This window comes from Magnolia sinica, chromosome 18 (assembly GCF_029962835.1).
Source record: "Magnolia sinica isolate HGM2019 chromosome 18, MsV1, whole genome shotgun sequence".
Lineage (NCBI taxonomy): Eukaryota > Viridiplantae > Streptophyta > Magnoliopsida > Magnoliales > Magnoliaceae > Magnolia > Magnolia sinica.
This window is the reverse complement of record NC_080590.1, coordinates 49,734,916-49,757,911: the sequence shown is the minus strand read 5'-3', so window position 1 is coordinate 49,757,911 and position 22,996 is coordinate 49,734,916. Positions and strand designations below refer to the sequence as shown.

At 38.6% G+C, this 22,996-nt stretch overlaps 1 long non-coding RNA gene across 1 annotated transcript; it reads left to right on the top strand.

Moving 5' to 3' along the window:
• Positions 1–7,832: 7,832 nt before the first annotated feature.
• LOC131232709 (uncharacterized) lies at positions 7,833–8,699 on the top strand. Its single transcript, XR_009164917.1, has 2 exons — positions 7,833–8,268; positions 8,383–8,699. It is a non-coding gene; the product is annotated as an uncharacterized LOC131232709 (long non-coding RNA).
• The last annotated feature ends 14,297 nt before the right edge of the window (positions 8,700–22,996 follow it).

Genomic DNA, 22,996 nt, shown 5'->3' with positions numbered 1-22,996 from the left:
ATTTTTATGTTTTCCATTCATCCATGTTTGTATGATCTTATGAACAGATCGGATGACAAATAAACATCACTATGGGGCCCAACAAGGTTTCAACGGTGGAAATCGTTATTCTCAATGTTTCCTATGGTATGATCTGGTTAATCTTTGGATATGCTTCAAATTTGGGATCAACCCCTTAAATTATTTGGAAAAATGGATGGATGGTGTGGGTAGACTATATACATTCAGGGTGGGCCCAACTGATTTTACTCAGTACGATAAGAGCGTGCTGAGTAACTCAGTACGCAATATGATTTCAGAAACCACGGTTGCCCACTTAATCTTGGTTATTAAGTAATCTTACTTAATACGCAAGAAATAGGCCTGTAACGGTCGTCTCTCCCCCGATTACATTCCACCTTTTTTCGTTCTCTCGACTCGGTCCCAAGAAGCGTCTCTCCTCCTCCTCCTCCTCCTCCTCTTCCTCCTCCTCTCTCTCTCTCTCTCTCTCTCTGCTTTTTTAGGGTTTCAGAGCTCTCTCTCAATCGATATCGGTCGATGGCCCACCTCTCACCTTCCCATCTAACCTCCACGACCTCGAATTCGACGGTTGTGATGACATCATCCTCCTCTCTATCGAATCCCCAATTTCCATCTCTTCCTTCTCCCCAAATGATGCAATGCAACTAATCCACAAATTCGATTTTGTTTCAACTCATGTTGCTGACCCAACCCCCCTCCTCCCTCTCTCACCGGTCTCCTCTCGCCCCATGAAACCCTCGATCTCTCTCTTATCTATAATGGCGATGATGGTGAGAAGATGATGATATGATCTGGTTTGTTTGTCTACATTTTTATGGCAGCCAAACCCCGGCAACAACCACCAGGTCATCTCTCTCTCTCGGGTTGAATGTCCTTTAATCTCCTATTCTTTGATGTGCGATTCAGGGATTTCTAGGGCAGATAGATGTATTTTGTCTCTATTCTTTTGATTTGATCTATTGATTGGCCTTTGGGAAATCGATTCTCCGTCTGTATTCTCCACCAGGTCATCTCTCCATCTGTATTCTCCATCTATTCTTGGGGTTTTGGGGAATTTGGTTTCAAAGGCATTTAAGGATGTAGATGGTGATTCGAGTACCAGGTCCTTCTGATTGCACAACAAGCAAGCTATGCTGGACATCTTGCTCGAGCGGTGTCGGGATGTTTCAGCCTATTCGAGGAGTAAGGTTCTTCAGGTGTGGGCAGAACTATGCGAAGAACATGCTGTTTTAATTGGTCTGTGGAACGAGGTTGCTTCTGGGAGATTGGAGGATAAGAGCGCATTTGTGAGGAATACGGCATTGAATCTAATCATCACATGTTGCAGCATAACCCGTTTGGTCCACAACTTTGCATTGAATCATTTGAAGCGCCCTTGGAGAAATACAAGGAGAAACTGAAAGAGATGGCATCCAATGCACCTTCTGAGAGCATTTTTAGACGGGATACCTTCAGACAATGAGACATGTGAAGCAGATGGAAAGGTTTATTAGGCTGAAGTCAGAGCAGCAAGACAGTGTTACTGACAGTCATTTGCCTGGTGTAGAAGATGGGGTCAGTAAGGATTCTTCCACGTTGGATTTTGGGAACCTGGAGCAGACCAGGGCCTTGGCTGCATCACTTGAGACATGTTTGAGGTTCTCAAAGTGCATATCCTCCACAATGCCGACTCTGGTCCAACTGCTATCTTCATCTTCTGCCACTGATGTTGAGAACATGATTCTTTTGCTAATGATTGATGAGGTGCAGACAGTTCCAAATTGATGACTCTGAGGCCTCTCTCCGAAAAATGTTGCCACTTGTAAGCATCCTCTTTGATTTGTGTTACAATTCTTCTAGACTTCCAAAGCAATCTTGGCAAGCATTTAAGGGTGTGTTTGCATTGGATTTCTATAGGCATTTTCACAGGACAAGCCTATCCGTGCAGCTGTTGAGGATGCATTCATCACAATTTATTTGACGAGAAACCCTACAGAAACTACTGCAAATCTATCGAGCATTGCTATAGAATCTAGCATCGCCGATCTAGCAGCTCTATAATTTATAGTTGGTTCCTTGGTATCTAAGGGGAATATTTGTACAAGCACGGTATGTTTATTTGATTGTCATAATTTCAGGTGCTGCTTCCATCAATATGATTCACTCACTTTGCTATAGAAGTTATGCATTGGTGTTCTTTTGGCATTCTTTAACATGCATAGTTAGACACTTAGACTAAGAACTAAGAGTGCTGATTTTTGCACACTTTGGGGCCTATTTTTTTCACCAATTACCTTGGTAATGTAAAGAAAATGTGCAATAATTACAAATCGCTTTACCTGTCTCCTGACAACATCTGCATTTGACCACTGATTGCTGTGGTAAAGTGAAATGATGGCATTTTTACATTTCCTGAATGTCAAATCGCCACCAAAATACACTGATGTTGCTGTTTGGATTCGAAATTTTTACAATAATTACATATTGATTAGGATCATTTCAATGGATAGAAACCTTTGACATGATTGGGCCATTTCAGTGGATCTAAACCGTTCATATGATTTGGTCATTTGGTGATCCAAATGCTTGAGTTGTGCTTTGTAAGTGATCCAAACTCATCATATGATTAAGGCTACTTTCAATGACCGATGTCGATGGATATGTTAAGTTAATCTATATTATTCATATTATTGAGATCAATTCTCAGTGATCGACATTACTAATTTTGTAGAGCCCTCTTTAACTTTACAAACAATTTTAATGATCGGGCCTATTTTTGCTGATCCTTCATTATTGCTTCTAGTTTAGTTAATTGAGGTGATTCGGTCCTTTATCTTATTTTCGCTTCTTTATTGATCCAAACTCATCATATGATTGAGGCTATTTTCAATGACCCATGCCAATAGATATGTTAAGTTGATCTATATTAATATATTATACATATTATAAAGATCAGTTCTCAGTGATCCATACCGTTAATGTTGTAGAGCCCTCTTTAACTTTACAAACAATTTAAATGATCGGGCCTGATTTCGTCAATCCTTCATCTTATTGGATCCAATTTAGTTGGTTGAGGTGATTTGACTCTTGGGGGATGTACACTGATGAATTTTCCATTTTCAGAGACTTTGGTTCAAGAGTCAGCTATAGTTGGTCCATTTTATAATTCAAGCTATTTTGGTGATCCACACCATTCGTATTAAGGCATACACTTAACGAATCAATCAGTGAATGTCGCATGAACCAAAAGTTATTAATGATTCAAATTTTGCTAATGATTATGCTCATTTTTAGTGACAGAAACCTTTGATGTGCTTGAATCATTTCAAGTGATCTCAACCGTTCATATGCTTAGTCTTGTTTTATGTGATCCATACCCTTCATATGATTAGAGTTGTTTCGGTGATGTAAACCCTTCATTAGTTGAGCCCTTTTTTAGTGATCTAAACCAGTAGGTATACTTATGCATCTTTTCACCAATTCATTAAGTTAATCTTTTGATACTTAGGCCTCTATTTATTAATACAACACTTAATATTTTGGGGTTGTTTTTAGTGATCTAAACCCTTCAGTTGATTGGATCTAGATCGGTTTGATATAATCAGACCTTCATTTACCTATCTTATCACTTAATGCTATATACTCATGGGATTGCACGAGCATAGAAAAATGTTAAGAGAGGAGGTATCTCGTCCCAGAATTATGCTCATTTTCAATAATCCAAACTGGTTACATGATTGATCAATATTTAGTGATTCAAATTATTAATAGGTAGAGTTTGTTTCCAATAATATGAACCACTCATAGATTTGGTGCGTTTCCAATAATATGAACCATCATCATCATTTAATACTTATCCCAACTAATTGTTGGGCTCATTTTCACTTTTAGTGACAAAAGCCATTGATGTGCCCGGGCCATTTTAAGTGATCCTAGCTGTTCATATATGTGGCTTGTTTTGAATGACCCATACCCCTTTGGGTTGGAGGAATATAGCATTTCAATTTTTTATGCCAAACCATCAATATGTTCAGGCCCATATTCATTAATCTAGTTAGTTGAATTGATTTGGCCCTTGGGAGGTACAATGGTGACTTTTCTCTTTTTAGAGACTTTGGTACATGAGTTGGCTACAATGGTTTATTTCTTGTTGTCTTAAACATAAAGTATTAGGAGGACCATTTCTAGTGATCTAATTTATTTTTATAATTTGCTCTAATTTGAAATCGTCGATGTGTGGGCTCATTTTATTAAATTCAAACTGTTTCAAACGTTTAAACCGTATTTAGTAAGCTAAATTCTTGATATGGTTGGGTTTCTTTTTCAATGATCTAAACTCTTCATATGATTTGGCCCATTTCTTGTGATCCAAACCTTTGACATGCTTGGGCCATTTCAATGGATCAAAACCTTTGACGTGTTTGGGCCATTTCAGCGGATTTGTACTTCTTATATGATTCAGCCCATTCAGTTATCCAAATGCATCATATGATTAGTGTTGCTGTTAGTGATTTAAACTCATCATATGATTGAAGCCTCTTTTCATGACCCATCCCGATGGATATGTTAAGTTGATCCATCTATTCATAATATTTGAGGTTGGTTCTCAATGATCCACATCGTTAATTTTGTAGGACCCTCTTTAGTTCTATACACAATTCAAAAAATCATGTTTCTTTTTACAACGATCCAAATTCATATGATTTGGCCCATTTCTAGTGATCCAAACCTTTGACATGGGCCATTTCGATGGATAAAAAACATTGACATGCTTATGCCATTAAGTGGATCCAAATTGTTCATATGATTTGGCTCATTCGGCAATCCAAACTCATCATATGATTGAAGCTGCTTTTCATGATCCTAACTCCTCATATGATTGAAGCTGCTTTTCATGATCCATGGCAATGGATATGCAATTTTTATCCATGCCTTAAATTTTGTAAATCCTTCTTTAGCTTTACAAATGATCCAAACCTTTGACATGGCAAGGGATATTTTAAGTTGATCCATGCCCTGAATTTTGTAGGACCCTCTTCTGTTTTACAAATGATCCAAACTGTTCATCTGATTTGGCCCATTTCTAGTGATCTAAACCTTTGACATGCTTGGGCCATTTCAATGGATCAAAACCTTTGACGTGCTTGGGCCATTTCAACGGATTTGAACTTCTTATGTGATTCATCTCATTCAGCGATCCAAATGCATCATATGATTAGTGCCGCTATTACTGATCTGAACTAATCATATGATTGAAGCCTCTTTCCAGGACCCTTCCCAATGGATATGTTAAGTTAAATCCATCTATTCGTTATATTTTATGTTGGTTCTCAGTGTTCCACATTGTGAATTTTGTATGACCATCTTCAGCTCTACGCACAATTCAAACAATCATGTTTCTTTTTACAACGATTCAAATTCATATGATTTGGCCCATTTCTAGTGATCAAAACCTTTGAAATGCTTGGGCCATTTCAATGGAACAAAACCTTTAACGTGTTTGGGCCATTTTAATGGATTTGAACTTCTTATATGATTTGGCCCATTCGGGCCATTCAGCGATCCAAATGCATCATATGACTAGTGTTGCTATTAGTGATTTAAACTAATCATATGATTGAAGCCTCTTTCCATGACCCATCCCAAGGGATATCTTAAGTTAGATCCATCTATTCGTAATATTTGATGTTGGTTCTCAGTGATCCACATTGTTAATTTTGTAGGACCCTCTTCAGCTCTACACACAATTCAAACAATCATGTTTCCTTTTAGAATGATCCAAATTCATATGATTAGGCCCATTTCTAGTGATCCAAACCTTTGACATGGGCCATTATGATGAATAAAAAACATTGACATGCTTGGGCCATTTAATGGATATAAATTGTTCATATGATTCAGCTCATTCGGCGATCCAAACTCATCATATGATTAAAGCTCCTTTTTATGATCCAAACTTATCATATGATTAAAGTTGCTTTTAATGATACATGGCAATGGATATGCTACGTTGATCCATGCGCTAAATTTTGTAGGGTCCTCTTCAACTTTACAAATGATCCAAACTGTTCATATGATTTGGCCCATTTCTAGTGATCCAAACCTTTGACATGCTTGGGCCATTTCAATGGATCAAAACCTTTGACATGCTTGGGCCATTTCAACGGATTTGAACTTCTTATATGATTCGGCCCATTTTGTGATCCAAATTCATCATATGATTAGTGTTGCTGTCAATGATCTAAACTCATCATATGATTGAAAGCCTCTTTCCATGACCCTTCCCAATGGATATGTTAAGTTGATCCATCTATTCATAATATTTGTTGTTGGTTCTCAGTGATCCACATTATTAATTTTGTAGGACCCTCTTCAACTCTACGCACAATTCAAACAATCATGTTTCTTTTTACAATGATCTAAACTCATGTGATCTGGCCCATTTCTAGTGTTCCATACCTTTGACATGGTCCATTTCAATGAATAAAAAACATTGACATGCTTGGGCCATTTAGTGGATCTAAATTGTTCATATGCTTCAGGTCATTCGGCGATCCAAACTCATCATAAGATTGAAGCAGCATTTCATGATCCAAACTCATCATATGATTGAAGCTGGTTTAAATGATCCAAACTCATCATCTGATTGAAGCTGCTTTTATGATCCATGGCAATGGATATGCTAAGTTTATCCATGCCTTATATTTTGTAGATCCCTCTTTAGCTTTACAAATGATCCAAACTGTTCATATGATTTGGCCCATTTCTAATGATCCAAACCTTTGACATGCTTGGGCCATTTCAATGGATCAAAACCTTAAATTTTGTAGATCCCTCAGCTTTATATTCCTCTCATTTTTGTTATCAAGCCCTAAAATGATCTTTAAAAATGGATGAAACACATACATCATGGTGGGGCATAAAGAAGTTTCACAGGTTAAAAGTTGATTTTGTGTTGAGCAAACAATTTAAAGAGAAAAAATTGCCGTAGTAACTTGAAAAGGGGTAATTTTGGAAGCAAAAATTTTTGTTTAATGAAAAATTCATTGAGCGTATTCCACATTCACCATTAAGCCAGACTCCTTTCACGGAAAGAATTCAGTGAAAAACCACTTAGCGCTTTCCTTCTTTCACGTTATCGATGCATTAACAAACACCACTAAACACGGAACATTTTCCCAATTCTGCGTTAAGTGCAAAAATTCAGCGTTAACAAACAGGCCCTAAGTTGATCCATACCATTCATATGATTGAGCCATCTTTTAGTGATCCATTTAATTATTATTGTATGGCCCCTATGGTGACTCCCGAAGCTTTGGAGCTACTCTTAGATCAACAGAATTACATGAATGACAAGGTGTTTCCAGTCAAAGCGTTCGGCCAGAACTTCAATTTATAGATCTCTTTTTTCTTCAAAGTGGATCTATTAGGTGCCAGACTAGCCCGACCCCCCGAAGGGGCTTATCATCTGGTGTTGGTTGACTGACTCTGATTGCATATAAGTTGTTTGCTGCACCAAAAAGTCCATCTACATGCCCTATTTGAATTAGAAATCCTGCCTTGCCTCCTATCACTTCACTCCTTCCCGTGATCATTTTCAAGTTTTAGTTTGTCCTAGAAGATGGGGTAAGGTCCCATGAATGTGCACACGACTTACTTTTTATTGGACTATCTTCAATAGGCAAAATCACACACCACTTTAGACAAGGGTTGATTAGCCATGGAATCAAAGTGATAACCGTCAGTCAGACTCTTACCTGAAGATGAAGTTAGGCTTGGATAAGGACACTAGTTGGATTAGGAAGTCACTCATAACAAACTGTGTTTTTTTTTTTTTTAGCTGAACATACTTTGGCATCATTTAAAATAGACAAATTTTATGCATCGTATTCAAAAGGATTCCGCGCCAGAATAAAAAACTAGGAAAATTTTAATGATTAAGAAATAAATTGATAGGAAGAATACTAAAGGATGATCTACTCTAAAATAACGTAGGCGATTTTATTTTTCTCTCCTTCATTTGCAGTGTATTTTGCATGGATGACTCTTCTAACTTGTTTATATGTTGATTAGTTTCAGAAAAGTAAGCCTTCATCGAAAATAAGCGATCATGATATAAATTGTAAGGAAACTTTTGCTTAACGGGGATGTAGGCAATTGATGATGTTGGTTCTTTATTATTATTATTTTTTTCTATGGAAATACTTGGGGATGCAATGGCATTACGCTATCAAAGCCCTTGAGATATACCGGATATCAGGGCAGCAGGTAGTTGTTCTCCTCATCCAATTTGTCCATATGCCCTTTGTCACTCACTACATGCTGATTTAAGTTGAAAATTTTTGCCTATTCGCCATGCCTCAAGCTACTTCCTTGTTGCAGGCTGAAAGATTGTCTAAGTTTTATATAGTATGTAAAATCCTTGATCGTGGGCGTGGAGAAAAGTTTATCAAGATTGAGCAGGTTTCAATTTTTATAGTGATGCCTCTTATAATAGATATTTCTTTCTTTGTATTCTGAAACACTTCTTACCAAGACTATGATAACACTTGTAACTTGATTGGATTATCACTGTGTCTCAACCTTAAGATCATGGGCTAGATCCTAGCTTATCTACTGAAGCACACGATTGCACAAAATTGGTAAAGAAAACTGACAAGTGATGGTGTCTTTATTTGTTTTGTTGTTTTTTTTTTTTTCTTCTTTTTAAATGACTGGTTCTCTTGGTCTTACTTTTGCCTAGATTTACATTACGAAATCCATAAGGGCTCTTCCATTTACCATAAACTTTTTGAACCTCGTTGCCATATATTGAAACCTCCCAAATCTTTGACTGAATTATGGATGGAGCATAACCCAAAAGTAAAAGTAAGCAGATATTGGAACCATCTGATTTTTTCAGTTGGAACTAGGGCCACTCACTGTTTTATTCTTAACCATACATTTGATAAGTACCATTAATTGGATGGTTTGGTTTGCTTGATCAGTACTTACTGTTTTATTCTTAACCATACATTTTTTACATACCATTAATTTTTTAATGGTGAGTGTTCAAGCACCACTCTTTTCTATGGTGTGGTTCGTATGAGATTTTTATATGCTCATTTTTTGCTCCATGCCATAACATAGTCCGGAAAAAAATTGGATGGAAGGCGTCGATAATATACATACATCGTGATGGGGCTCACAAAGTGCTGTCAGTATCCACCTTGCTACTCATGCTATAAGTACGCAATCCGTATCCGGGAAGTGGATTGGCTGGTGTACCGCACACCAATATGTCGTGTATTGACGTCACCAAGTTATGTGGGTCCCATCACGAGGTATGTGTTATATCCCAACCGTCCTTTCATCTGGCGAGATCGTTCTACGACTTGATCTGAAAAATAAGACAGATCCAAAGATCAAACAGACCATACTGCAAAAAGCTATGGGGATTGAACGTCTACCGTTGAAACCCTTTTGGGCGTCATAGAAGTTTTAGATCGATATGATATTTGTTTTTACTCTTCATCAAGGCCTATGTGACCTTATGAATAGATTGGATGGAAAATAAACAAACGGTGGGCTACGAATATTTTAACGGTGAGAATCATTGTCCCACTGCTATTTCTAGTGTGGTCCACTTAAGGTTTGGATATGAATCATTTTTTGTATCATTCTCAATAATGATCTCACAAAATGGATGAATGGTGTGGATATAATAAATACATCATTTTCGAGCCTTGTAACCTTGATCTCCTTTGAATCGTCTTGACAACTCGGAGCTCGAGGAGTAGCAACGGCCGTCTTCGCACGACACATACCCACAGAGCCATATCACTGTGTGCGGTAGACAAGTGAATCCACTTCCTTGAAAAAGGGGATGGACGAGGAGGATTTCTCACAAAAATCACAGTGGCCCACCTACTCTTGCTTAATGAGCAAGAAAGAATCTCAAAATCCATTTCCAACGGCTCTCTATTCGGAAACTTGATACCTAAGAAAAAATCAAATCTCTCTCTCCCGTTCGACTTCTCTCGCAACGTTCGTCTCGTCTCTCTCTCAGCCCACGGCTTCCCTCTCTCTCTCAGCTCGTTCCCACCATTCAAATTTATCTTTTACCTCCTATCAACGGCATTCTCTCGCCTCTGCCTCGCCTTCTCTTCCCCAAGAAAAACCCTACCCCCCTCCTCCCTACCTCTCTCACTGGTCTCCTCTCGCCCTATGAAACCCTCGATCTCTCTCCTATGTATAATGGCAATGATGGCGAGAAGATGATGATGTGCGCAGCAAGCAAGCTATGCTGGACATCTTGCTCGAGCAGTGTCGGGATGTTTCAGCCTATTCAACGAGTAAGGTTCTTCAGGTGTGGGTGGAACTATGCGAATAACATGCTGTTGCAATTGGTCTGTGGAACGAGGTTGCTTCTGGGAGATTGGAGGATAAGAGTGCTTTCGTGAGGAAAATGGCATTGAATCTACTCATCACGATATTGCAGCATAACCCGTTTGGTCCACAACTTCGCATTGCATCATTTGAAGCGCCATTGGAGAAATAGAAGGAGAAACTGAAAGAGATGGAACCCAATGCACTTTCTGAGAGCGTTTTGGACAGGATACCTTCAGACAATGAGATGTGTGAAGCAAATGGGAAGGTTTATCAGGCTGAAGTCAAGTCAGAGCAGCAAGACAGTGTTACTGATAGTTGTTTGCCTAGTGTGGAGGATGGGGTCAACAAGGGTTCTTCCAGGCTGGATTTTGGGAACCTGGAGCAGACCAGGGCCTTGGTTGCATCACTTGAGACAGGTTTGAGGTTCTCAAAGTGCATATCCTTCATAATGCCGACTCTGGTCCAACTGTTGGCTTCATCTTCTGTCACTGATGTTGAGAACACAATTCTTTTGTTGATGAGGTGCAGACAGTTCGAAATTGATGACTCTGAGGCCCGTCTCCAAATATTGCCACTTGTAAGCATCCTCTTTGATTTCTGTTACAATTCTTATTGACTTCCAAAGGAATCTTGGCAAGCATTTAAGGGGTGTGTTTACATTGGATTTCTGTAGGTATTTTCCTAGGACAAATCTATCTATGCAGCTGTTGAGGATGCATTCATCAGAATTTATTTGAGGAGAAACCCTACAGAAACTGCTGCAAATATATTGAACCTTGCTATAGAATCTAGTATTGGTGATCTAGCATCTCTAGAATTTATAGTTGGTTCCTTGGTATCTAAGGGGGATATTTCTACAAGCATGGTATGTTTATTCCTTAGTATCTAAGGGGGATATTTCTACAAGCATGGTCTGTTTGCATTGGATTTCTTTAGGTATTTTCCTAGGACAATTCTATCTATGCAGCTGTTGAGGATGCATTCATCAGAATTTATTTGAGGAGAAACCCTACAGAAACTGCTACAAATATATTGAACCTTGCTACAGAATCTAGTATCCGTGATCTAGCAGCTCTAGAATTTATAGTTGGTCCCTTAGTATCTAAGGGGGATATTTCTATAAGCATGGTATGTTTATTCGATTGTCATAATTTCAGTTGCTGCTTCCATCAATATGATTCACTCACTTTGCCATAGAAGTTATGCATTGGTGTTCTTTTGGCATTCTTTGACATGCATAGTTAGACACTTAGACTAAGAACTAAGAATGCTGATTTCTGCACACTTAAGGGCCTATTTTTTTTTTTTCACCAATTACCATGGTAATGTAAAGAAAATGTGCAACAATTACAAATTACTTTACCTGCCTCCTGACAACATCCGCATTGAAGTTGCTTTTGATGATCCCTTGGCAATGGATCTACTAAGTTGATCCATGCCTAAAATTCTGTAGGACTCTCTTCAACTTTACAAATGATTCAAACTGTTCATATGATTTGGCCCATCTCTACTGATCCCAACCTTTGACATTCTTGGGCCACTTCAATGGATCAAAACCTTTCATGTGTTGAGCCATTTAGTGGATTTGAACTTCTTATATGATTCAGCCCATTTACCCATCCAATTGCACCATATGATTCGTACTGCTGTTAGTGATCTAAACTCGTCATATGGTTGAAGCCTCTTTCCATGACCCATCCCAATGGATATGTTAAGTTGAACCATTTATTCGTAATATTTGAGGTTGGTTCTTACTGATGCACTTCGTAATATGTTAATATCCCAATGGTATGTATTAAAGAAAACATGTTAGACAAGTCCCTCAAATCTTTTGAATTTTGTTGTGTGGTGATGATTAGGTTGGGTGCTTCTGAGAAAGAGATTGTAAGTTGGATGAGCGAGAATTGTGGGGAAGATTTCGAGGACATGATTGTGAAAAAGCTAACGGAGGATGCAATATATATATCTCCTTCTACTCCCAATAGGAGGTGGATAGTTTCCTTACCTAATGTAATGGGCACAGAGATGGTACAATATAAAGGGTCCAATGATGGGAGGAGTGGATCTGGGACCTCCCTCTCGAACTCTGGATTGAAGAAGTAATACAAGAAGTGGGTGCTTGTGTGGGCTTGGCGGTGGCGATTGATGCCTGAATGCTAAACTGTGAGAAGATCCGATATGATAGAATACAGGTAAGCAGGAAGATCTTTATATTCTCAGACAAGGTGTGTATTTGAGTAGGGCAGGAGAAGCTCGTGGGGAGTATCTGCCGAGAAGAGGCTTTTGTTGCCTCTCGGTTTTAGAATTCGGTCACGTGTGATGTGCGCAGGCGTGCTAGAACCAACTGTGCAACTCGATTCCAACCGAACAACTTTGACCCCAAGTGCCAAGATAGGCAGATACGTCAAAATTGATAGCATATGACTGAGATTTGAGGAGACTGGTCACCTATTCAACCATTCACAAGATGTAGTTTAAAATGATCTAGCGATTATTGGAGGGTAGGGGTTCATCCTTTGAAAATGGGTTGCACCTTGCCTTCTGTACGAAAGGACTTTCAAATACAAAAGCAAACAAAAGGGAAACACTTACAGTTGACTACAAGGAGTAACTACAAAGCACCCCTCTGGAAGAAGAACTACTTGTATTTCAATGGAAATCATCCAGTTTATGAGTGTAGACTTGGATTACAACTAAGAATTATAGCTACTAGATTACTGCTACTCCTAATGTAGGATTAAGCTATTGGTTACACTAAGGAATGTTAAAGAATGATTATGTTAAGAAGCATTAAGGATAATTAATTGTTTGATTTGTTTGATTGGGTTGGTATGAGACACTTTGCTTCATTAAATTCTTTTGCTATTTATAGACTTCTTCTGAGATGGCTATCTAGATGCTTCTTCCCACATTCAATGGTTACAACAATTGCTGCAGCACCACTCCAGCCTTCCAGACTCTTCTTGGACACCTGTCCTGGTAACTACTTCAGCACCGCTTTTCTCTCGACCACATTCCATCTTTCATTGCTTGGCCACGCTCCACCTTCGGATGACGTGTACTACCCAACCAGTGCCAGTTGTTGTTTCCGCAACACACACTCGAAGTATCTTCGAAGACCTTAAGCGTGCTCTATACTTCTCATACAATGACACGTGTCTTTTCCTAATTGGTTCTTTTTAGCAACAGTAAAAAAATAGGGTAAAACATTACCCCTCATGTCACTTTGCCTTTGGGCAAAAAGGTTAAAGTGACAGTGATGCTTTGCTCAATGCAAAAAATGCGATCAGCCTATGCTTCCACGTGTCAACTCCCTATTGATTATGCTTGGCCGAGACAAAAAACTTGAATGATGGTTTTGCTTTTCCCACGGCTATTATTGCAACACATAGCACACAATTGAATCCTACGATGAGTCAATTATCCTTTCATTAATGCGCACGTTCTTGACCGATATATACGCATTTTCAAATCATTTTTTATTTTTTTTATGCCTCTCGCTCTCTTATCTCTCTTCTTCTTCTAAAATTTCTATCACCGCCATGGTTGCTTCTTCATCTTCTATTCTTCCGACCTTCCATTAGGAAGATTTCACAAGGGAACTTAACAATTTCTCTCTAAAGATCATCATCTTCAACGTTCTTGTCGATCAAAGATCATTTCTCTCACTTGGACTAGCTTTTCACCCCGAAGTCACTCACTAAGAAATTCTGACAATAGACCAGTTCTTCCCAGGCTGTCCATGTGAAAAGTTATTACTGCGATCCAACCTTCCAGACCCTGCGAATGCCTTCAAAGCTCCAAGATCCTGGCCGAGACCAATGAAAGGATGGGTAGAATGGTATAATCGTATATCCAAACAACACGATGATACATAGAGACAGCTAGCATCTATGAATACATCAGGCTCTCTTTTTGAATATCCATCATACACATCCCTCCTTACTGCTACTTCAACATTTTGGAGCCCATCGACCAACACCTTCCATTTTGGATGTAGTCCCATGACTCCAACAATCATTGATGTTTGTACTTTCACTCATCTTCTTCCTTTTGGCGAAGCAGTCTTCCTAGGTTTTGCTGAAAATGATGATCACTACTTCCACCTTCTAGACAAAAATGGAAAAACTTATTCCAACTTCTTGCTTCTTCAGCGCAAGAATTGCACTAAAGTTCATGATCAGGAACATACAGTGTTCTTATTAATGTAAATCTGTCATAATCTACTCTGCATGAATACCGTACAAATCACGAAAGAATACGTTCATTTGGCCGATGCGCTAGCTAAGGACGACAACTAGTTCTTACTCTGTTTGTGCTTGACCATCTATATTGCAACATGGATGAAGCAAAAACCAAAGGTTTTTACCACAGCAAAGGACCTCTATGGCTTCTCTAAATGTGCCTTTGTGAATACTTCCATTCTTTTACCTGCAACCCTACTATTTCTTTCGATCTCCATTCCTCTTACGGTAAGGATAATATCCTGTATTCTAGGATTACCTGCACATTTGTGGAAGTACATCATTCAGTTTTCTCGAAGCATTATACATCTGGTTATATTGTACTTGTTGTGTATGGATGACATTATAATGATAGGTTATGTCTTGAAGCCTATTGAGAAGCTAAAGTTGTATCTTCAATCTTGGTTCCAAATCAAAGACCTTAGTCTTCTTCAATACTTTCCAAGCACTGAAGTGGTGAGATCTAGAGCTGGACAGGAATAAAAATACGTCAAAGGAAATGTGTTTGTGACTTACTGGAAGAGAGGTATGCAAGGTGTTAAACCTACAGATACACTAATGGACCGTCATCTCAAACTTGAACATTAAGAAGGAGAGTAATTTGTAGATCTTGACATGTATAGAAGACTCATTGACAAGCTCATCTACTTGACTATCACCAGACCTAACATTGCATTTTTATCAGCGTGGTAAGTCAATTGATGTAAAGTCCCAGAGCTCCACATTTAGCTACAGTTATGGGAATCCTTGGGGACTTAAAAGTGTGTACTTGAGAAAGGTATCTTGTACAAGTCTTATGGTCATCTTCAGATAGCTAATTATTTAGATGTAGATTTTGCAAGGTCAAGATATGATAGGTGGTCGACTATAGGTTACTGCACCTTCTTGAGTGGCAATGTGGTTAATTGAAAATGTTAGAAGCAAAATGTGGTTGCTAGGTCAAGTGCTAAAGTAAAATTTAGATCAATGGCATAGACAACTGGTAAACTTATCTAGTTGAAATTTCTTCTTGAAGAATTGGGGTTCGTAGTTTAGATTCCAATACTTCTACATTGTAACAATCAAGTAACTATCAGTGTTTGAAATATCGGTATCGCATTATGTATCGCATCCTTGGGATACAGATATGTACCGGTTATCGCACAGGATATATCGTTTGTATCGGGTAATTTATCACACTTTTTGGGAAACATTAGGAAGCATTGGGAAGTGGTTGAATTTTTCAATGAAACTTCATAGATTGTTAAAAAAGACCTTAATACACACTTTTAAATCATAACATCTCAAAAAAGAATTGCACATAATAAGTTTAATTTGTATAGCGTCCTAAGCTATGTGATGTCTGACTTAACTAATGCAACTATATTCATTTCATCAAACGCTCCTAAATACCTCAAAATTAGTCTCAATTGACAGTCGGTTGAAGGAAATTTTTGAAAAAAAAAAAAATTTTAATAAATTTTTATTAATTTTTACTTAAAAATGATTTTTATTTTCTGAAAATTGACAAGGACTTAACAAATCAATAGATCAACCCACATACATGCTTGATTTCGTGTTTGGAGTGCAACATTGCAAGCAATTTGGGAGAAATTGGGAAAATTTTGAATTTTCCCCAATTTTCCCCAAATCAAATCACCTACACTCAAATTTCAAAATTAGAGTGTATAGATGATCATTTCATCAAATACTCCTAAATACTTTGAAATTACTCTTAATTGATAGCTTGTTGAAGGAAAGTTTTGAAAAAAATGGAAAACATGAACCAGTGGATATCGAAATCAAAGTTCCAACTCTATGATTTTTCATGCAAAACCAGTGGATTTATAACCATTTGACACCAATTTAACATAATTTTAAAAAAAAATGAGCGGAAATTGAAAATGCTCATTGGATCGAACATGTAGAATATATCGGCACTACTCGTGTGTTTCGTTTCACACAGGTGGGATGTAAGATATATTGTGGGATATATCGGCCGATATCATCGATATTTGAAACATTGGTTACTATACATATTGCCGATAATCCAATGTTCCATGACAGAACAAAGCATATAGAGGTCAACTGTCATTTCATCCAGGACAAGATATCTCAGAAAGAAAATTACACTCCGTATATTTCATCCCACAATCATATTGTAGATTTATTCACTAAAGCATTTGGGAAGTCTCACTTCGAAAAGCTTATCTCCAAGCTAGACATGTATAATATCTATGCTCCAACTTAATGGGGGAGTGTTAGAACGTTAAAAAAGGTTGTTTGGAATGTTAGTTATGTCAATTGGGTTGTTTGGGCTTTATTGTATGTATTTGGGTAGTGTTTAGGTCCATTGAGTAGTATTTGTGTTAGTTCTTAAGGAGGCAAACTTGTAATTTCCCCAGTTTTTAGAGAAGCCCCAATAAAACATGAGGTGACAACATGAGGAGGGGTAGACTCTCCAGCTGTCCCAATCTCCTTTCATCTCTCTTCTTTCTTTCTCTTTTCTTTTCTATATTTTCTCTAATATCCTTGTTTCACACTAGTCTACAGGAAGTACCCAATCTGATTCGATACCATAAGTCAACACACCACCCTTGACTATGCTTAGGCAGACTGATTTAGTCTGATGCAGACATCAGTGGTGCGCCCTTTAGAGTGTACCAGAGGAGGCGGCATCGCCGACAAAGTACCAGACCAAAGGAGTTGATGTGGATGGACAACAGGTCCATCGGACCCACTTTCTGATGCGCTACAAGTGTAGGAGCAGTAAGACTGCACCCCGACCATAGATCCATGGGTCGGATTTCACACCCTACCACACAGGTGTTCACTCCGACCATAGATCCATAAGTCGGATTTCACACCCTACCATATGGGTGTTTTAGTTTTGGACTTTTTTGATATTTTTCTTGTTTTAGGGGCTTTATTGCAACTTTCTTTATTTTTCATCTTTTTGTTATTTTTCTTATTTCCAAGGGCTTTAGTACACTTTTACTTTTTCCATAGCTTATATATACGTTGTGAGGAACCCTATTTTCGTTACTATTAAATGAATAAGAATTCGTATATTTTCTTCCTCTTTATTCCAGATATTAGAGTTTCAGGATTGGGCCTTGGATGTTGAGGATTCCACCCCAATTTCGGGTTTCCCTCTTTCTAAGATCTTCGAGGTGAAGGAAAAGGTAAGAATCATCCTTCTCCTTTTCTTTTGACGACAAAGAACCTATACCTTCTTCATCTCGAACCCCTCATCCTTCACCCATTTCGTTTCTCTCTAGATACCCTTTTCTAGTTCGATCGGAAAAGAGAGATGGTTAGTCACTAGAATCAGATCCAAGCTTACTTGTGGAATGACTTATGCTAGATCTAGGATATCCTCATATCCCGAGGTTCTCCCTTTTTACTGTTTACGTGATCTTATACTAAAGGACATGATCCTGACGGAATAACCTCATCTTTGTGTTGAGATTTACCTAATCTCTTTATTTGGAAACAGTTAGTTAATTGGTGTATTTATTTGAATGTTCTTTAACCTAATTATACATGCATCTAGGGTTAGGTTATCACATGTCCCTACATCATAGTCCCTACTCAACTCAAGGCTGAACAAGTCAATCCAAGTCACCAAGTCTTTTAAACATGTGTAAGAGTGCAACCACTGTTTAGTCGTGTGAACATGACCCATGCACAATGTTGTGAGAAATCCTTCAGACGCGGATTTCTTGCGATACCCTTTTGTGGGACTAGAATGCTGGGTGGGGCCACTGTCATGTCTCTGAGAAATCTATCCATTCATCTGTTTTGCTAGCTCATTTTAGGATATTATACTCGGGTGGATCCAAAACTAAAGTGGGCCGCAAAGATGAAATGGTGGGGATTTAGTGGGAACCGTTGAAACATTCTAATGGCCATAAAAGCTTTGAGTCATACTATTTTTTTCTTGTATTTTCACTTCATCCCAATGGTAATGGATGCCGATTGCCGTCCGGGCAGAGCTCTATGGGGCCCACTGTGATGTAAGTGTTTTATCCATGACGTCCAATGCTTTTATCAAATCATTTTAAGATAAGAACCAGAAAATGAGAAATGTATAAGGCTTAAGTGGACCACAAAGTGGGGATTGAACTTCCACCATTAAAAACTTCTTGGGAGCTGGAGAAGTATCGGATCAAGCTGATATTTGTGTTATGGTATAAAAAAACATCACGTTGGACCTTAGAAAGGTTTCAACGTTGATTGTCATTATCTGTCTTTTGATGTGTTCCACTGGAGATGTGGACCTGATTCATATTTAGGATAATATCTTAAAATGATCTGATAAAAGCGTAGAACGGTGTGGATAAAACACTTACATCACAGTGGCCCCATAGAGCCCTGCCCCAATGGTAATTACCTTATAAACGGTTCGTATGGCATATAAACATCAAGGTAGAGCCCAAGAAGGTTTCAACGGTAGATATTTCTTTCCCTCATTTTTCCTTTCTCGTGGCCCACTTGAGTTTTGGATCCACCTCATTTTTGCTCTCTTGTCCTAAAATGAGCTTGCCAAACGTAAAAGGGGTAAATTTCACACAAAACATGGACGGATAAAAGGGGTAAAATTCACACAAAACATGGCAGTGGCCCCATCCTTACGCATGTACTTCCTGCCAAAGGCTCTGCATCCAAATCCTTTTCTTTTTCAAGGTCGCTGCTGCTTGAAAAACCCACAAAGGGTGGACCCCACTCGTGCGACCCACCGTGATGTATATGTTAAATCCACACCGTCCATCTATTTTTCCAGCTTATTTTAGGTTGTGGGCCTAAAAATGAGCTCGGTACAGATAGTTGTGGGCCTAAAAATAAGCCCGGTACACTATCCACTCCTCTTCACCAGATGATTTTAGTCATAGGCCCAAAGATAAGACAGGTCTGAACCTGTGGTGATCCACACCATAGGAATCAGTGGGACAATGGTGTTCACCATTAAAACCTTCTCAGGGCCCATCCATAATGTGTATTTTCCATCTGACTTGTTCATAAGTCACACAGGTATGGTTGAAGGGAAAACCTAAATATTAACTTGGTCCCCAACGGTTGGGGCCACAAGAACGCCCATCTTAATGTTTGTATTTATCCAGCTGCCCATCCGACAGCAGGACCCATCGTGATGTTTGTATTTTGTCCACACTGCCCCATCTGACAGGAGGACCCACCATGACTTATCTGTTCCATCCATACCTTCCATCTATGTTTCTATATCATTTTAGGTCATGAGCCCAAAGGTAAGGCTGATCAGACCCTCAAACGGGCCACACCAAAGGAAATAGTGGGGATTGAGTACCTACCATTGAAAACTTCCACAAGTCCATTGTAATGTTTGTTGCGAAAACGGATTGGCTACTCCCCTGCCACCGTCCCCGTGGCTGGTGGTCAATGCTCTGTGGGCCCCACCATGATATATGTGTTTCACCCATTCCGTTCATACATTTTTTAAGATCATTTTAGATCTTGATCCCAAAAATGAGAGGGATATAAATCTCAGGTCGATCACACCACAGGAAAACAATAGTGATTGGATACCCATCATTAAAATCCTCCTAAGGGAAAAAACAAATATCAGCTTGATTCAAAACTTTTATGGCCCCCAAAAGATTTTTAATGGTCCACACTCATTGAACACTGTTTCCTTTAATGTGGTCCGATTGATATTCGAATATACCTGATTTTTGGTCTCTTGATATAAAATGATATGGAAAAATAGATGGACGTAATGGATGAAACACATACATCATGGTGGGGCCCACAGAGCACCGACCACCAGCCATTGGCTAGTGGTAGGGGGAGTAGCCAATCCGTTCCCATTTGATGCCACCCAACTTGTCCGTAGGGATTATTGTGGACCCCACATGGCGCACGTGTTTGTTTAAGCCATCCCAAGTAAGATCCACCTTGATGTATATATTATATCCTTACCGATTATCCGTTTTATTATACTAGTTATATGCAAAAGGCCCAAGTGTATGGCCGATTATAGTCTCAGGTGGGCCATGCCATGTAAACCCTTACATTGCTAGAGGAGCCCACTGAATGGTTCCCACTCTCTATATATCAAGCCATTTAAAATCGATTATTATATGATATGTTTGATAATATGATAGTGTACTTATCCTGATAGGTCGACACTGACTATATGCTTGGTGCAAGAATATGATGCTCATTCATGTGCTCTTGACACTGACTATATGCTTAGTGCAATGAATATCATGCTCATTCATGTGCTCATATGCATAATCTGTATACATGTTATGAGTGACCATTAATTATAACATGTGCTTTTTTGGCTTGAGATATTTAGGGGACCTGTACAGGATAGGGTTACCCCGCATGATTGGGATTGGCCCATATTCATGGCATGTGTAGCAATCAAATTGGGATATGTTGACAGTCTAGATCCAATTTGAGCCCCACACGTTGCCACCTCCAACACTAAGGGCCCTTTGTGGGCCCACAAGTTCATTAATTATGGCATAGCTTATGTTATGCCCATGCCAGGCTTGGGCTTTAGACCCTGTAATGTTAGCTAAGTCTAAAGCTTAGGTCTACTTTTGTCCCGATGGTAGACCCACAAGAGTTTCAACACCAGGTCAAGGGTTGGAGTACCCACAGGTGGTGAAAACCCACTACTGTGTGAGTGTGTGGGTGTGTATGTGTGTGACAAAAAAATGTTAGGCCAAGTTAGGCCTAGTCTAGCCAAATTTAAATTTAAACCCAGCCTATTGTCACCTGTAACATTGTGTATAAGTGTTTCAATTAAGCCCCCACATGTATAGATGATGTCATCTCACACACAATTACCATTTAGGACACAATGTGCGAGATACAAAGCTCTCCATTTGGTGAAACGGGTTTAAAAAATCAAGACATGTTTCATTTCATACAATGCCATATAAAAAAAAGGTAACATTTGGGTCTTTGTTCAAGAAAAAATCAAGGGCTTAGAAACTTTATTGGGTACAGAAGTTTTGAATCAAGCTAATATTTGTATTTTTCCCGCATCCAACTATAAAAATAGATAGCAAGTAAATATTGCATTGGGCCCTAGGAAGTATTTAATGGTGGGCATTCAATCACCACTTTTTTCCTGTGATTACAAGGAAAAAGGCTTTTAGTCTTAAGTCCAAAACTGTGGCTAAAAAGGTTAAAAAATAAGGATAAAGTCTTTATCCTCAGTTACCCAAATTGAGGCTACAACCCCATGGCTAAAGACTTTTGCCTTGGTTTTGGAAAGGAGGTAAAAAGGTTGTTATTGCCTCGGTTCTTCGAAATTAGGCTAAAGCAAGTTTTTAGCCTCCATTGTTTCCAAATGATACTAAATCCAAAATTTAGCCTCAGTTGCCTCCAACTGAAGCTAAATCTATTTTTAACCTTGTTAATCTGAGGGTAAAGATGGATTTAGCCCATGTTGGTATCAACTAAGGCTAAATTCAGTTTTTAACCTTACTTCTCAACAACCGGGGCTAAATTTGGTTTGATATCTCGTTTGATGTCAATAGAGACTAAATTATCTTTAGCTTTAGTTTTTGCTAACCGAAGCTAACAATATCTTTTAACCTTAGTTACAAACCATGGCTAAAAATGTTCAATTTTTTAAATATTTGTTTAAATAAAATTGTGCATGTTTCACCTATTTAACATGTATATATAATCATTCATTTCTGGGAGCGGATTAGGTGTTACCTTATCGTGTGTGGGCTGCATTGATAGATTTTCTGTATATCCATGCTGTCCATCCATTTTCTCATATTATTTTAGGATGTGATTCCAAGCCTTAAGCAAATAAAAATATCAGGTGGGCCACGCCACTAGGAAACAGTGGTGAATAAACATTAAAAGCTTATTGTAGGACATAAAAAGGTCAGATATAGTGAATAGGCACTGCAATTGGACTTATTTTGATAGGAAGATTCAATCTCACATATGTGCCACGTCTTCCATTAGGGATGTTTTAATTGGGTGATTTTTTCTTTTCATCATGCAAAAGTTGTGTGCCCAAAAGTCCTGCAAGGCCAACTCATACCTCCATGTGAATCCAAATCCTGTTTACCAACATGGCACATGTAAGCTGGATCCAAGCCAACTATAAGTTTGGAACAGACAACTATAAGTCGTTCATTTGTTTCAATATGTGGTGTTCCACTTGAGGTATAAAATGGCCGACCTATTGGAAATTTAGATCTGCCAAGCGTTTAGACAAGGATAACACACGTGCGGAACTAACCAGACTTTAGGGTTCTCATGGATTTAAATGTTTACACGAGGTTTGCTTGGGGCATTACAACGAGCTCAGTTGGAACTTTAGCCATTGGATTTAAATTAGAGAAACCTACTATTTGATGGGGTTATCCGTGGGATGCAGA